The sequence below is a fragment of the Marmota flaviventris genome, chromosome 5 (assembly GCF_047511675.1).
Source record: "Marmota flaviventris isolate mMarFla1 chromosome 5, mMarFla1.hap1, whole genome shotgun sequence".
NCBI classification, from domain to species: Eukaryota; Metazoa; Chordata; class Mammalia; order Rodentia; family Sciuridae; genus Marmota; species Marmota flaviventris.
In genome coordinates, this window is record NC_092502.1 from 53,710,338 (window position 1) to 53,725,610 (window position 15,273).

At 35.9% G+C, this 15,273-nt stretch overlaps 1 protein-coding gene across 10 annotated transcripts in view; it reads left to right on the plus strand.

Annotated features, from left to right (window-relative positions):
- The first annotated feature begins 3,228 nt into the window (after positions 1 to 3,228).
- The window catches only part of Csnk1g3 (casein kinase 1 gamma 3), a 108,766-nt gene continuing 96,721 nt past the window's right edge, over positions 3,229 to 15,273 (plus strand). For 3 of the 10 annotated variants that reach the window (XM_027949304.3, XM_071612214.1, XM_071612213.1), the window contains exon 1: positions 3,229 to 3,683. The gene's annotated coding sequence lies outside the window, so the exon portion shown is untranslated. The remainder of the gene's footprint in view (positions 3,684 to 15,273) is intronic. The other 7 variants (XM_071612215.1, XM_071612216.1, XM_071612218.1 and 4 more) reach the window with 4 other exon arrangements.

The following is a 15,273-nucleotide window of genomic DNA, read 5'->3' on the forward strand; positions in this document are numbered from 1 at the left end:
TTGGTTTATAACAACTCATTCTCCACAAGACAGAACTCACTCATGCAAGGAAGATATTAATCCATGCATGAGGGCTCTGCCCCTATGACCCAAATACCTCCTGCTAGCCGCCACTTCCCAACCCTGTTATATGAGGAATCAAGGTTCCACTTGTACTATGGCACAGTCCAAACAAAGACAAGAAGTCCTAAAAGAGGGATTTTATCAAACATTTCTGGAAATCATTATTGTAAAATATAATAAAGCCTCAGAAAATTTTGATTTGTATACATTAATTTCCCACCTACTAAATTCTTAAAATCATTCTTTTAAGGATGACATAAACCAGGGTCTTGACTTTCTAGGTGTACTTATGATTTATCTGAACAAAAGTTTGCTAAGTAATACCTTCCCCCAAACCCAATCAAGCTGCTGTAGGTGACTGGCTTTCTCCCCAAATCCTTCCTGTCACTGCCCTTGATTGCAGGTTTGACTTGGGAAGAAGTTACTAAAATATGTTCTCCTCCCAGTCCCTGCCTACTGTTACAATGTCTCACTTTGTATCCTTCCTCCTTCTACTTGACCATTTACTTTTTCTTAATTATACCCTTCTTCCAGGTACTTTACCTTAAGTAAAACATTGAAAAAGAAAAAAGATAGTATACTTGGGTAGTGCCTCAGGCCCTACCCTATGTTAACCAGTAAATCACTAAAGTCAGGATTGCTATTAAGGTTAAAATATTTGGAAGAAAATGAATGTTTCATCTGTTTTTACTTTGACAAGTTTTAGTAAATATTTTATATTTCATGCTTAAAATCTTAATCAAACTGTCCCATTTCTTTCTTTCTTCCACTAAAAGATTCGTTGCTTACAGAGAAGGGGAAATTACCAGCTTTACTTTTCATAAAATCTACATATCATTCTCTCTCAAACAAAGCAAAGTGTTTGTAGAATATGAAAAGAAAGCTTCTGTCAAAAGAAAAATCTGACAAATGCAAGCTTCCAGTATGTTATAAAAGACTAAAACAGCATAAACACAGATTTATGATACAACAGTAATGAAAAATATTAATAGACTATAAATACCTGAAGAGTGGAAATGCCTGGAAACTTGGGATGACACAACACACGAACTATTTAATTTGTGATATAACAGATGAAAAATAATAAATTGCCTGCTTATTTTGAGCCATCATATTAGAAAACAAAGGTTTTTAGTTGAGATGTCTGTGGTTTGGCTTTTCCTTCACTGATATAAGCCACTTTCATATTGTCAATTTTTTCTTATAATACAATGAACTTGAAAATTTATTGCTTCCTAGCTAGGTTACTTTCCAATTTTAATCTAGGAGTTTCTAGGCCAAATTTTAACCAAAAATCTTTACTGAAGTATTAAAAAATACAAACATTTATTCTCATCCATATTTAATTTAAAAATGATTTGAAACTGACCAAATTAATTATGCAAATGTATGAATATGTAACAATGAATCCCACTATTATGTATAATTATAATGTATTGTAAAATAAGTAAAATATATATTACTTGATTGTATATATTTATACTTGCATTTCTTAAACACTTAACAAAACTTAGTGAGGTTTGTATTCTTTATCTAAACTATTTTTTTTTTTTGAGGCAGACAGAATAAAATGGTTTGTTGGGAGCTGAGGACAATAATATTTAAATGTTCATGTATTTGACAACAGAATATCCTGTATTGCAGACACTTCTTATTCATTTAGTGAGATAGGGTTAACTTTATTTTTTGTCTAGTATTGGGTCCTGGAATAGATCAGAAACTTTGGGATATATCATTTGACCAGGCATATTATTCCCACATCTGAACATGTATAAATCTGAGCCCCCCCCCCCCCCCCCCCCAGTGGTAGGAGCAACTCGTGGTAGGAGCAACTCCAGGGCCTTGCACATGCTAAGCAAGCACTCTAACACCCAGCAGTCCTCTTGCCTACTTCTAAATCTCTTATACAAAGATGGTGTGTTAAGCATGAAGCAGTGCTCTCTTATCATTGCTCTTCTACAAGTGGTGATACCAGCCAGTTCTTAACTTTTAGTCTGGGGAAGAATGTGAGGAGACAAGGGTAAAAAATTAACGGTTATACTATAAAACATAAAAAACAAACAACAACAAAAACAACAAAACACCCTGGCATCTTTCCATACATTAACAATCTAATCAGTTTTTCAAAGCAGGGACAGGAAAGATAAATCCTCAATTATTTTAACATGCGTTTGTTTCACTGGAGCCTTTGAGAGAAAGGAGGAGCAAAACATATACACAAAACACAAGTCTTCTGTTATATTGAGTGTATCAAGAGTATAACAATGTTTGATAAACAAATTCACATCTTTAAACATAGCACCAGGCCATGCTTTTGCTTTGCACAGACCATAATGCCTAATTTTTGAAAGAATTTCAAACATATGTGATAGAAAGACTGACAATTTAGAAAATTATAGTTTTAGAGTTCTCTGCAATGCCTTCTTGATGGGTCAATTTCTATAGGGGCCTTTCAATATGACATATCTCCATTCCAACTACAAAGGAGGAAGGAATGTAATCAGCTCTTTGTATGTGGACAAAGTGGACTGGAAAGTAAAGTGAGAAAACATAAGTTTCACTTTGTGCTCTATATCTTGATGACTTCTGACCAGCCTCTGGGAACTCTAGGTTTATTTGAAAATCACCATAATACCTACCACACTCAATAGTTCAGAGGACTACTTCAATTCACAAAGTATCTCTAATTTAGAGACAGCAAATGAGAGGAAATGGAAGCCGCAATTCATTTTTCTAAGCAGCTGAACCCCTAATATGGCACTGGGGTCAGAAAGAAGTGGGAGAAAATGTCAACCCAGTGATGTCATCCTTCATTTCCTGGCCCTAAGATTCTCTGGCATCTGGAGGGCTGTCTCGGCACACCTGAAAAAGCCTTGGTACCTGATTTGGCACAAAGGCGCCCTTAAGGCTTTTTCGCTTGTTCAATTTTTAGTAGGTCTTCTAAACCACAGGAGTGCTCACGGTCTGAAGCACAAAAACATGCTCGCATCTACTACAGCTCCTCATTCTCGCTACGCACCGCTCGCGCGAAGGTGGAGACAGGCAGTGGTTTAGGTTTTATAAAGCTTGCCAGCCAATGAGTACGCTGCCTCCCTTCCGGTCGGCGATCTGACCAATCCTAGCACTTCGGTGAAATCTTCGGCTCTACTCGGCTCTATTCGCTGATGCGGGCAGCTCGGGGGGCCGCCACCGCTAGAGAGACGCTTTCCTTTTTAATTTTTTTTCCATGTGTTCACTTCCGGGTCCGGCGCCGATCCGGATGCTCGAGGCAGAAGGATGTTTGACCTCCGGATAAGTGAGGTGCCGCTGTGCATTCATTCCCGACTGCATCGGTGGCGACAGCAGCGGCCCGGGCGGCGACTCTCCGGCCAGCGGCGGCGGTAGGAAGCACTGGCAGTAGTGCTGAGACCTAGTCCGAGCCGGGCCGAGCTGCCTTACCTCCCTCGCTCGTTCTTTCCCCCCTACCTCGCTCGATCCCTCCCTGCGTGGCTTGCTTTCCTTCTCCGGCCGCCGGCGGGTGTGATGTGCCGTCGCAGCTGCCCCGGTCGCCGCTGACTATCGGAGTGGGGGCGCCGCCCGCGCCCGGGACCGACCCCGCCACTCGCAGCCGCGCCTCTGAGGTAAAGCCCCCTCCTCGGTGCTCGGCTGGCTGGCCCGGCCCGGTTGCAGGCTCGGCGCGGCCGCGGGTTCCTGCCTCCCGGGTGGGGCTGAGTGGGCTGGGGTCCTGGGCAGGCTGGGGAGGGCTGCGGCGGGGGCGGCGCCGCGGGCGGGGGCGCGGGAAGAGTAGGCGAGGACCCGGGCGGGCGGCGCGGAGGCGCGGGCCGGAGGGGCCGCGGCCGCGGCCGCGGGATGAGGGTGCCGAGGGGCCCGCGGGCGGCGGGGCCGGGCTAGGTGCAAAAGTTGCCCGAGTGGTGCGGCGCGTGCGGAGACGCCTGGGAGGTGGGCGAGCTGGCTTTAGGTGGAGGCTTCTTTTAGAAGGGGTTTTGAGGAGGTGAATGCAGTCCCCGGTGCTGCTTGCTGTGCCCACAGAAGTACCTTCGGAATGGGGGCTTTGGATAAGAGGAAGACAAGGATCTGGGGAAGGAGGTAGCAGAGGCCAGCATTCAGTTCGGGGATAAACTTCCCGTGGGGGGGTGTTTGTTTTAAAGGAGGGGGCAGGGATTTACCTATTTGATTGAGCTTTCGACTTAGCTCCAAACTTAACCAAGGCATTAGTCAAAAGGCAACAAAATTACTGTTGGTTACTGTTACGGGGCTGGTTTGTTTGTTTATTCCTCATGCAGGGGAAGAGGCACACAGAAGAGTCGTTTCTGTGGGTCTACATCCCCACATTTGTTGTCAGCAGTGTGGTGATGGAAATGTGTGTGTGTGTGTGCTTGTGGGGTGGGGGTAGTTAGGCCTGTGTCATGATCATTCCAGTTCTCCCACCTCAGGCTTCAGGAAAGAATGAAAAGTTAATGGGCGAGAGTCAGTCTGTGTGGGAGACAGCTACTGTTGCTACACTGTGCGAATTAGTTTTAACTCTGTTGTGATGAGTGCCCAGGTTGTTCAGCCAGTGGCCCTCTTTAAGTTGGGTAATAACTTATACATAAAAATGGAAAACGAAAAACCTGCTTATTTTTGATAAATTAAGAAAATAAGCCGTTTACTTCTTTTACTCTTGTAATTATTTCTTGTGATTGTTAGTGACTTGATTATAGATAGTAAGAGATATTGCAGGGCTGGGGTTGTGGCTCAGTGGTAGAGTGCCCTTCTAGCATGTGCACCATAAAATATAGGTATTGTGTCCATCTACAACTAAAAAAAAAAAAATTAAAAAAAGAGATGTTAAACTATAAAATGGAATACTTAATGAAATAACCCCCCCCCAATTTTAAAGTCATATGTGTTTCTTTGAAGAATTTTTTTTTTTTTTTTTTTTTTTTAAAGAGAGAGTGTGTGTGTGTGTGTGAGAGAGAATTTAATATTTATTTTTCGGCGGACACAACATCTTTGTTTTTTTGGTATGTGGTGCTGAGGATCGAACCCGGGCCGCACGCATGCCAGGTGAGCGCGCTACCGCTTGAGCCACATCCCCAGCCCCTCTTTGAAGAATATTGAAGTTTCCCATATATAAATACATCGTGGAAGGAAAATATCACACAAATTATTATAAGAATAATTTAGAATTATAAAGATGTGAGACTGGTTTAAGAAAACATTTTTTCACACACACACACACACAAATCAGATCTGATATGTGACATTCTCAGTAACTTTTTTCTTTGAATGTGCTTAGTATTTTATATTATCTCCAAACTTTGCTCCAGCTGTTTCCTGAGTTCAGATAAATTATCTTCATATTTTTGTTATGGCCTTTATAGTTTGCACAAAAGATGAAAATTATGTTTATAGACATTGGAAGAAAGATGTTATAAAATACATTGTGTGGTTTTGGCATGGATACTTAACAGAATGTACAGATACTTTTGCTTTAAGTGAGCTTGCATTCCAGGATATGCATCAGGTAGGAGTAGTTTTTATTAGAAGAAGGGAGAGAGATTCGTTTTACTGTTGACATAAATAAATAAGACTTTCTGCAGAGATTTTGAGAGATTATTTTAGCAATGATTTATTTTGTTCATTGATCTGCTATTTGTCAGCTTAACATTTATGAATTATGTAATTATTGACATTTTGGTCATCATTCAGTTTGCAAGCAATAACAATATATCAACAAAATCTTCAAAATGAAAGTCTTTTATTTCTTCAAATAAAGTACTGGGATTAGAATCAAGGAATAATTTAATTCAACCCTCACCTTTACTACATGTAAGAGTGATGTGTGTGTGTGTGTGTGTGTGTGTGTGTGAGAGAGAGAGAGAGAGAGAGAGAGAGAGAGAGAGATAGATAAATTTTTGACTGGGGAATTACAATGAATGAATACACTGCATCTGGACCTTAAAATATTTTAAAAGGCAAAATGGGGGGTGGGGGTGTTTATTATTCCTTTAGATCAGGAGAGCAGCCTGATCATAGGCATGTGATTGGGTGTTATAAGACCTGTTGAGCTGGACATAGGTTGCTGTACCAGGAGGTCCTGTGGAAGAGGAAGCTATGAAAATAGGTGGAGATCAGGCCATGGAAGTCCAGAATGCCTTGTATTTAAAAATGAGTCAGTTCAAGGCGTGAATGTTTTGTGAATATGTTCTATACTGATAGTAGTTAGGTCAATAAGGCTATTTAAGTTAAAGCAAAAAAAAAAAAAAAAAAATTATAACAAAATAGTCAACTACAAAATAGTCATGCTACTGGAGGAAAGCAGAAATGTGTATTATCTAAAAATTTATGCATGGTTTTTTATATTTCTTTACTTGCATTTGTATATGGGTGTGTCTGGTAATCTGATAATTGGTTCTATGTGAAATAAATCCAGATTGTAAAAATGTGACTCAGAAAGAAATGGGAAGCTCTTTAGTTACTCTCGGTGTCCCCTCTGATCCATCCTGCAGTCTCCATGGTGGGAATACACCATTATTATGTTTTTTCTTTTTCATATACACGCCCCGCCTCCTTCCCGGCCCAGTGATAGCTTAATTTTGAAGGGCTTCCAAAATAGTGTATCAGCTGAATAGAGGGAATACTGAAATATTAACTAGCAAAATATAGGTCATTGGGTAGTTCTAGCACTGTTAGTACATTTGAAAGTGAGATTTATTATGGATAGAATGAAATGTAAAAAATCTATACAAGAAAACTATTAACTGTAACAGTGGGATGATAAAATGAGAAACTGCCACAGTTCCAGGTAAACATATATGAGGTTTTTAGTCATCTTAAATATAAGATGACCCTAAAATAATTGAATCCCAAACTTAATCATTATCAAAGGAATGCTTAGAAAAATACCACCCTTGCAACACCAGTTTCTGAATTTATTTAGAGTCAGATTCAGAGGAAGTTCTTTGGATTTTCCCTCTTAGCATTAAAAACGGATTTACATTGTAACTGAATTTGTATTACCTTAAACTTCTCTGAAAAATAGTAACACCTGTTACAGTGTGTTTTAATCCAGGCTTTGTGTTGAGACCATAAATGATACAGTTAAGAGCTCTAAGTTGCATAGTATAACTCCCATTTTTGAGAGTAGGAAGTAGTTTTTTAGAATTGAACCTGTTGAAGACACAGCTTGGGAGTAGCAGAATGAATATTTGAATTCTCTTTTTCTTTCTTTCTTTCCTCCTGACTTTATATCTTAAACTGGTTTGTTTCTGAAGCAGTTGGTACTTTGTGGTATTACTTGATACTGTTAGTATATCTATTGGTTTGTCAAAATATAATTTCTTGGAAGTGGTAATTTTAAGGGTATCTGTCTTTTCCTAATTGTAGAGATTCTGTAGTATGGTTCCAGTAACTTAAACTATCTCAGAACATACTCCTATGATAGTCTGTAGAAAAGAACCATACTTGGGATATGTAGAAATCAAGTATATATTATCCACTAATGTGAAGTGACTTTGGAGGGCCTCTAACTACTCAGAAAATATGAAAGGAGAGAGATACAGAATGAGAGAGATACGTGTGGAGGGTAAATAACTTTTAGAATCATAGTAGAAGCTGCTTTTTATAGTTCCCTTCTCAAAGTTGGAATCTTAAAGTTGTTCTTGTTTGAAGTTCCCTCCTATTATGGGACCCGAGGAGGCCACACACTCATTTGTTCTTTATTAAGAGATTGATTATATTTTCTCCTTCCATTCTTTATCATTTTGGAATTCTTACCAATGAACTTAAAGTGTGCATTTGGGAGATGAGACATACTTTTTAGTCATTTTCTTCCCTAATGATGTATTATATAGTTATAAGTAAATTTAATGAAAATTTATGACTTGATCATGTCCACGTTTTTTATAATTCAATGGAATTAAATAAAATCTCATGATATTATTTTTTTTTAAATTTTAATGCTTTTTTCCCTCTAGTAATATTAGATTTGAAGCTGAGCTCAAATGTATTGCATTTATTTAGATGACTTAGTGTTATCTGAAAGTATTTTCTTTAGCTGATAGCTACATTTTGAGTGAGCAGAGGCAGATTATTGAGAGACTGACTCTGCCATTATGTTCTTTGTCAAGATTCGGAAGATTCATATAAAGTGCCAAAAATATGATGCTTTTTACATCTTCCTTCCTTCATTTCAGAAGTTGCTGATGTATGTGAATTGTTAGGAGGGTTGATTGGTAGGTAGAATAACCAAAGACTCATCCATTATAGGAGAAGGTCTCTTAGCTGAACTCTCTTTAACCCATTCATGAGATTAAATGATACTTTTATTTCTCTCTATAGAATGAACTGATTGATGTCGCAAGGTGGCGCATGCCTGTAATCCCAGCGGGTTGGGAGGGTGAGGCAGGAGGATATTGAGTTCAAAGCCAACCTCAGCAATTTATTGAAGCCCTGTCTCTAAGTAAAATATATATATAAAACAGGGCTGGGGATGTTGCTCAGTGGTAAGCACCACTGGGTTCAACCCCCCTCGTACCAAAAAACAAAACCAAAAACCAAAAAACTGATTGGAGATTATGCTATATTGAGTGGCAGTAAACTACTCTCTGGGTTTGCTCTTGAAAATTTATTCCCATTAGTTATTATGTATTTATCAAGAATGATTTGTGTTTGTACTCAACAAACTGTTAGTGGCAATTACAATTGATATTATTAAATAGTGTAATGAAATATTGTTCAGCAAACTCTGAAGGCGTAAAGGTGTTTGTATCAGAATCAATTGGTTGTTTTGAAAACAGGTGAATAGCTAAAATCAACTATAATGAAAATAGGCGAGGGTGACATAATTTTAAATGATCGGGAAAAAGAAAACCAAATAATCTAAAAAGATGCTCCAATAAAATTGCTATTCAAGTGTTTTTAAGATGTCTTTCCATATTTAAGAAATGGAAGCTGGAAATCACAGGTGATGTACTATGGGTGTGGATTTTGCAAGAAAAGTAAAACAACTTCCTTCCAGTAGATTGGTACTTGAAGAGGAGATCTTGGCTCTGTATTATAAGATTACTTTGTGAATGTACCTTATTTTATTTTAGTAGCAATAAAATGTTTAGGGTGTGTAGATTTTTAAAAGACTTCCTTTTAACACTAACTTAAGAATTCTTAGTTAATAATTTATTAAAGAAGTGTCTCCAAAAGTATCATCTTTCTTAGTTTACACTCCTAGTTTACACTTAGAGATTTGTTTATTAGTATCTTCTTTTGAAAAAGTAATAGATTCTGTTATTATTGAATCTACCAGAGATTTCTTCCTTAGAGTGAATTATCTGGTTAAGTGATCAGTCTGATTTGCATATATTTTCTAATATGGTCCCTGATCTGATTTCATATGGTATATCAGCTTTTATACAGCATCAGCATTGGGGAAGAGCCTTTCAATAATTCTGATATCTCCTTAACCTAGGCAGGGACTTCTGGGGTAAAATTGGTAGAGGAGATTGTTTTTGAAAGAGAAAATGCCATATCTTTGTTATGTATCAGGACAACTGGAGCTCTGTGAAAAGCATGCTGGTCTAATAGCTTACAGTAGCTTCCTCCTGATTTGTCTAGCTTAGCCCAAGTGGAAAGGAGAACTCAGAGTTGAAAAAGGAGGTCCAGGATGGGGAAGGAGAGGTATGTGGAACATGCTTTTATCTGGGTTTCACAACACTACAATGGGTGAAATGCAGTAGTTACTAAAATGGAACATTGAAATAAAGAGGTAGAGTGAGAGGTGAGAGGCTTCAGAGTTGTGGTCTGCCTGTTTTTCTTGGCTCTGCTGTTCTGTTCATTGGATTCTTCCTTAGACTGGCAGCAAGATCCCATTTAGAATCCATTGACCAGAGGAAGGCATAGTGTTTTTCCTTTTATGTCCATCTGTGTCTTTTTTACTATCTCTCTCTCTCTCTCTGTTTTTGCAAAAGTGAGGAAATCTTCTGCAGAAGCCTACCAGTATAATTTTTCCCTTTATATTTTATTGACCAGTTATGACAAGGGAGATAGGCTTGTTTCTACTAATCAGGATATATCCCCTGTAATTGGTGATGTTGTCACATTTCCCTGAATTACATGGTAGAAGGAGGATATTTTAAAAGTAGTGTGAGAAGGAATAATGTGGGAGAAATGGATGTTAGGTAATCAATAGTGACCATTATATCTATTTGTTTTGAGATTGAAAATAAATAATGCATATGAATACACTTTGAACTCTAAAGTGTTGTTTTGATATAATGGATGAAAGGTAACTGGTAGAAAGCTAATTCCATATTGGTATCTTAAATATGCCCAGGTCTGAATATTTTCAGAGCTAAAAACAGTGCTAGCTTTTTAATAGACTTTGAGTCAATAAAATAGATTATCTAAATTGTAGGATTATACATTCCCCCTCCCTGGAATTCATAAATTATTTTAATTTAAAATAAAAGTTTGTAGATATAAACTTGTTTCATTTTTTTTCAGAGTTGCTATCTGCCCTCCTTGTTGAAAAATTGCCCACATCTTTGATCTCATTAAATTACTTTGTTCCTCATACAAAGTGAGGAACAACAAGTATATTGAGGAAATGAGAGGTTGTCTTCAGATAAATTTGAAATTAAGGAGTCTCAGTAAGATAGGAAAGGATGGTTTTTATCTATTTTGAGAGCCCCAAAATTTAGTAGAGGATTCAGGAGGCATAGGAGGAACACAGAATTTTGGAATTGAGGTGAATTATAGGAAGGTTGAATGAAATGCTCAAATAACACATTTGATTATTGGAACTCTTGCGTGCTAATTGCTAGTGTAGTGTACTTTCTGATCAAGAAGTGGGAGTCCATAAACGTATTGCTGTCTACATTGCAAATTTGCTCAGAATCATGGGCTCCTATGTAAATCAGTTGGCCAACCAATTTTAGTACAGATACCTGTGTTCTCAGGCTTAGAAAATATTGAGCTAGAGCTAGAGGTTTTTTTTTTTCCTTTTTCTTTTTTTTTTTCTTTCAAAGAGAAACAAGCAAACAGATTTTCATCTCCCCTCAAGTGGAGAACAACAATAACAATATAGAGAAACACACACTAAATAATCTCAAATCTGATCTTGGCAATTCATACATTTGAATCAATTGGGGTATAATTTCTTATTTTTCTGATTGTACAGATTGCAGAATCACATTGGTCATACAGTCACCTATATACATACAGCAATCATAATGTCTGTTCTGCTGCCAAGATCATTGTAATGTCATGTGTAGCTAATAAAAATAAATAAATAAAAAAATAAAACTAAAGTAAAAAAAAAAATCTCAAATCTGACCTGCTTTAATGAAATGGCAAAAGCAGAATGAGCTAAGACCAATTTTTATATTTTTACTTTAAAGAAAATTATCTTGAACATTCTTTTACCTTCAACATATGTAAAGGAAAGAAATATACACATGCATATATATATATATGTGTATGGTTATAAATATATAGAGTAAATCCATTTTCTGGAAGAATATTTATGTTAATGATAGTTATTTATAAATGGGGAGATTTGGGATGATTTGTTGCTTTCAAACTTTTTGTGTCTCTCTGTATTTGGATTTTCAGCTATGCTTATACATTTTTTTCTACTAACAGAAAAAATAATAATGTAGATTTTTTGAGGAAAGAAAATAGATTCTTTGGGGGGTATGTTTTCTACCAAATTACACTAAAACATATAGTTTGCTTTCACTGAATAATACATTGAATAAAATGCTCATTTAATGCATTGATACTTTGTAATTTTATTTATTCTGAAAATTGAATTTATTAAAATTATTTACCTTAAAGTTTTAGATTGAAATAGGTTGTGTGATACTTTTGGGTATTATAAAAGTAGTGAATTTCTGAATATTTTGAAATTATAAGTTGTGTTTTTTTTTTTTTTTCTTTTAAACTTACTTGGTTTTGACTTCAGGTAGTACTCAAAGGAGTGTATTAGAATGTGATATATTAGAGTTAAGATTATATTCAAAATTTCCTTTGGTAAAAGGGAAGTGAAAAAAAATTTTTCTCCCCTGACACCCAGTCTATGTCATGTTTATTTTCTGTTTCTGTGAAATACTTATTCTAGCAATGAATAATGTACTTTCAAGTAGTAGGCAAATATGTAATGTAATGGAGAAAAACAGATAATTCATGGTATTCTTGTTAGTTTTATGATGTGCAAATATATGGCTATGGTATTTTACTTTATTACAAAAGTAGCCTGGCATCATTTTGGAAATGAAACTTGGAGGTATCAGTTGTAGGTGACATTAAAAAAAACCCTGATAAGTAAATGTAAATTTTTATAAAAATTTTATTTTTTACGTTTATTACAAGGATTGGAAAACAGTAAGACTTACTTCACCCCAAAAATGTAAATCTTAAAGATGTGGAATCTTGTGATACCAATTTTCATTGAAGAAATTGGTAGATTACTTATTGATTTTTTTTTCTGCCATATTAGTGCCAGGACTTATTGTAGCTAATATATCTTTATACAATTGAGATTCTGCAAATGTCTGTGGTTAATAAAGTATCAAAATATAATAAATTCTTTAAAATTATTCTTTTGAATATTTTCTGATCATCAATTAAATGTTGATTAGCTGGAATTTGTATTGTGTATTTGTTTATTATCACACGCTTTGCTATTTATCTTAATAGGTTATTATTAGTGAGGGTTGTGTTCTGAAGACTGAAGAAAAAAATCCTGAGTATTTGGGAATGCGAATATCAAATAAATAAAAATGAACTTTACTATATGGATTAATTTAAAAATTTCCAATCAAAATATGGTGTGTGTATATGTGTATGTATGTACAGGTATATGTATATGTGTATATATATATATATATATATATATATATATATATATATATATATATATATGCTTGTGACAACAAGGAATTGAAGAAAATGGGCAGTTTTAAAGATAGCCGTTGCAGTCTTGTGTATGGGCTTGGGAATGCCAACACTTTCTTAATAGATGAGAAAAGAGAAAGGTTTGAGAGACGGTGGAACCTACTCATGCTAATTTATATTTGAATCTGGGGATAGGGCCAGCACATTGGTAAATTTTAAGATTTCTGGAAATTATTACAGTTTACTGCAGGGTTGAAAATTACTGATTACTGATTTCTTCTTCTCTCTATATACAACTTGTAACTATTCTTTCTTTCTTTCTCTCTTTCTTTTAAAAAAGACTTCCTTTTATTTTTAAGCTATCTTTAAATCTGGGATGAGGTGTAAAGGTGACAGAAAAAAATGCATGTAGTAGCTAGAGGACTAGGGTAAGAAGTGACATTTCTCATAGTTTTTTTTTTTTTAACTTTGCATCCTTAGTGAGGCTGCTATTTTCATTGTACATTATCAATTTTTGGTAGGCATAGTTTGACCATTTCTAAGGTTTGGAAAGTTTGCTAAAAGGAAATTTTTTTAAGAATAAATCAAGGCATTGGGCTGGGGATGTGGCTCAAGCGGTAACGTGCTGGCCTGGCATGTGTGGAGCGCTGGGTTTGATCCTCAGCACCACATAAAAATAAAATAACGATGTTGTGTCCACTGAAAAACTAAAAAATAAGTATTAAAAAGTTCTCTCTCTTTAAAAATAAATAAATAAATCAAGGCATCAATTCGGTGCCCCTGGAAATCTTGAGACCTAAGTAATAAAAACTTATCTTTAAAGTTACTCTAAATTACAAGGAAGCAAGAATTTTTTGCTAATTAAAAGTTATTTATTTTAAGCTCTGTATCATATTTAGTGATTCAGTTGAATTTTGTTTTTCATGAAACATCAGGACAGAGGAAACTTTAATGGTTATTTACTAGAATTGCACTTCTGCTTTACTTTTTTTATACCATTGTTGATGAGGACCTGTCTCTTTTTTTCTTAAGTGGAAATATTTTACTTCAGAAATAGTATATTGTGTTGCTTATTGTATATTGTCTATATTATGTATAGTCAGTAAATGTATACATATAAATACACCATGATAATAGAGTTTTGTAGGTTTATTTTGACATTTATGACAAATCGAGATCCTTTTTGTGACTCATTTGGTGCTGTTTCCTGGGTCAGGAACATCCCTACCAGTTATAGCATTTTTCCTCTGACAAAATGGGAGCAAGCCATTTTATGATTAATTCAATATGTTCAATTCAACTTAAGAAATATTTTTTGAATGGTGGCAAATTCGGATTTGGGAGTTCTACAGATTGCAAGGGTTAGCTTTCTGAAAGTTTCCTGAGAAGAAACATGTGGTTTATAAATTTAACTTTGTGTAAGATTTGGAGAACATGTTATTAATGAACCTGTGGAAAACTTTTAGATTATTTTGAGTTTACCAAAACAGCACAATAAAATCAGCACATGATAAAAATAATGAGTTCTATTCTATAGGACCATAATTTCTTATTAATAATCCCAGCATCTAGATTTTTTGGTATACTTGACACAAATCAATTTTTTCCATGAAATCTATTCTGAACTGTTGTCTTGCTTTCATGTATTTGTAGGTTTTACTGCAAAAATACCAAATTTTGATTATAATGCATTGTCCCAGACTTCTCTGTTTCATCCCAGCCTTCACTGAGTATATACGCATATTATCATCTATCAAAAATCCCCAGACTTTCTGAATTCCAAGACATGTTTGATTGTAAAAACTTTGGGAAACTGTGTACTTGCATTAATTTGCATGTACCCCTCAATAGAAACTACTTAGCATCTTACTTCTCTGTGACAATTTTAATAAGATGCTAGTAATTTTGTTTGTTTTCTTGTAATTATATACATATCAAGAGGCATTTTACTTTCATCTGTGTTAGTTTCTTTAACAGTTATTGAAAGCTTTTCCATTTTTTTCCTGACATTAAGTTGTTAGCACTGAATTTGTGGGCCCCACTGTGGTCTCAGAAGCACAGTGTAATTAGGATGTTTAAGATGGAAAATGTTTCAGGTAATTTTGGCATAACTGAGTAGTCTTCAAATGCTGTCTTTAGTCCTTCAGTTATATAATTTTATCTTTGTACATGCTACAGCACCTTCAGGGAACCCCGCCCCCCCCCACCTTTTTAAAACATATCTTGGCTTCCCCCCCCCCTTTTTTTTTTAATAACAGAAAGAAGCAGGGGCGTGGTTGTAATGCTTCTGTTTTAGTTTCTGTGAACTTCCTTATTTTGTTTTTAAGACTTCATTGC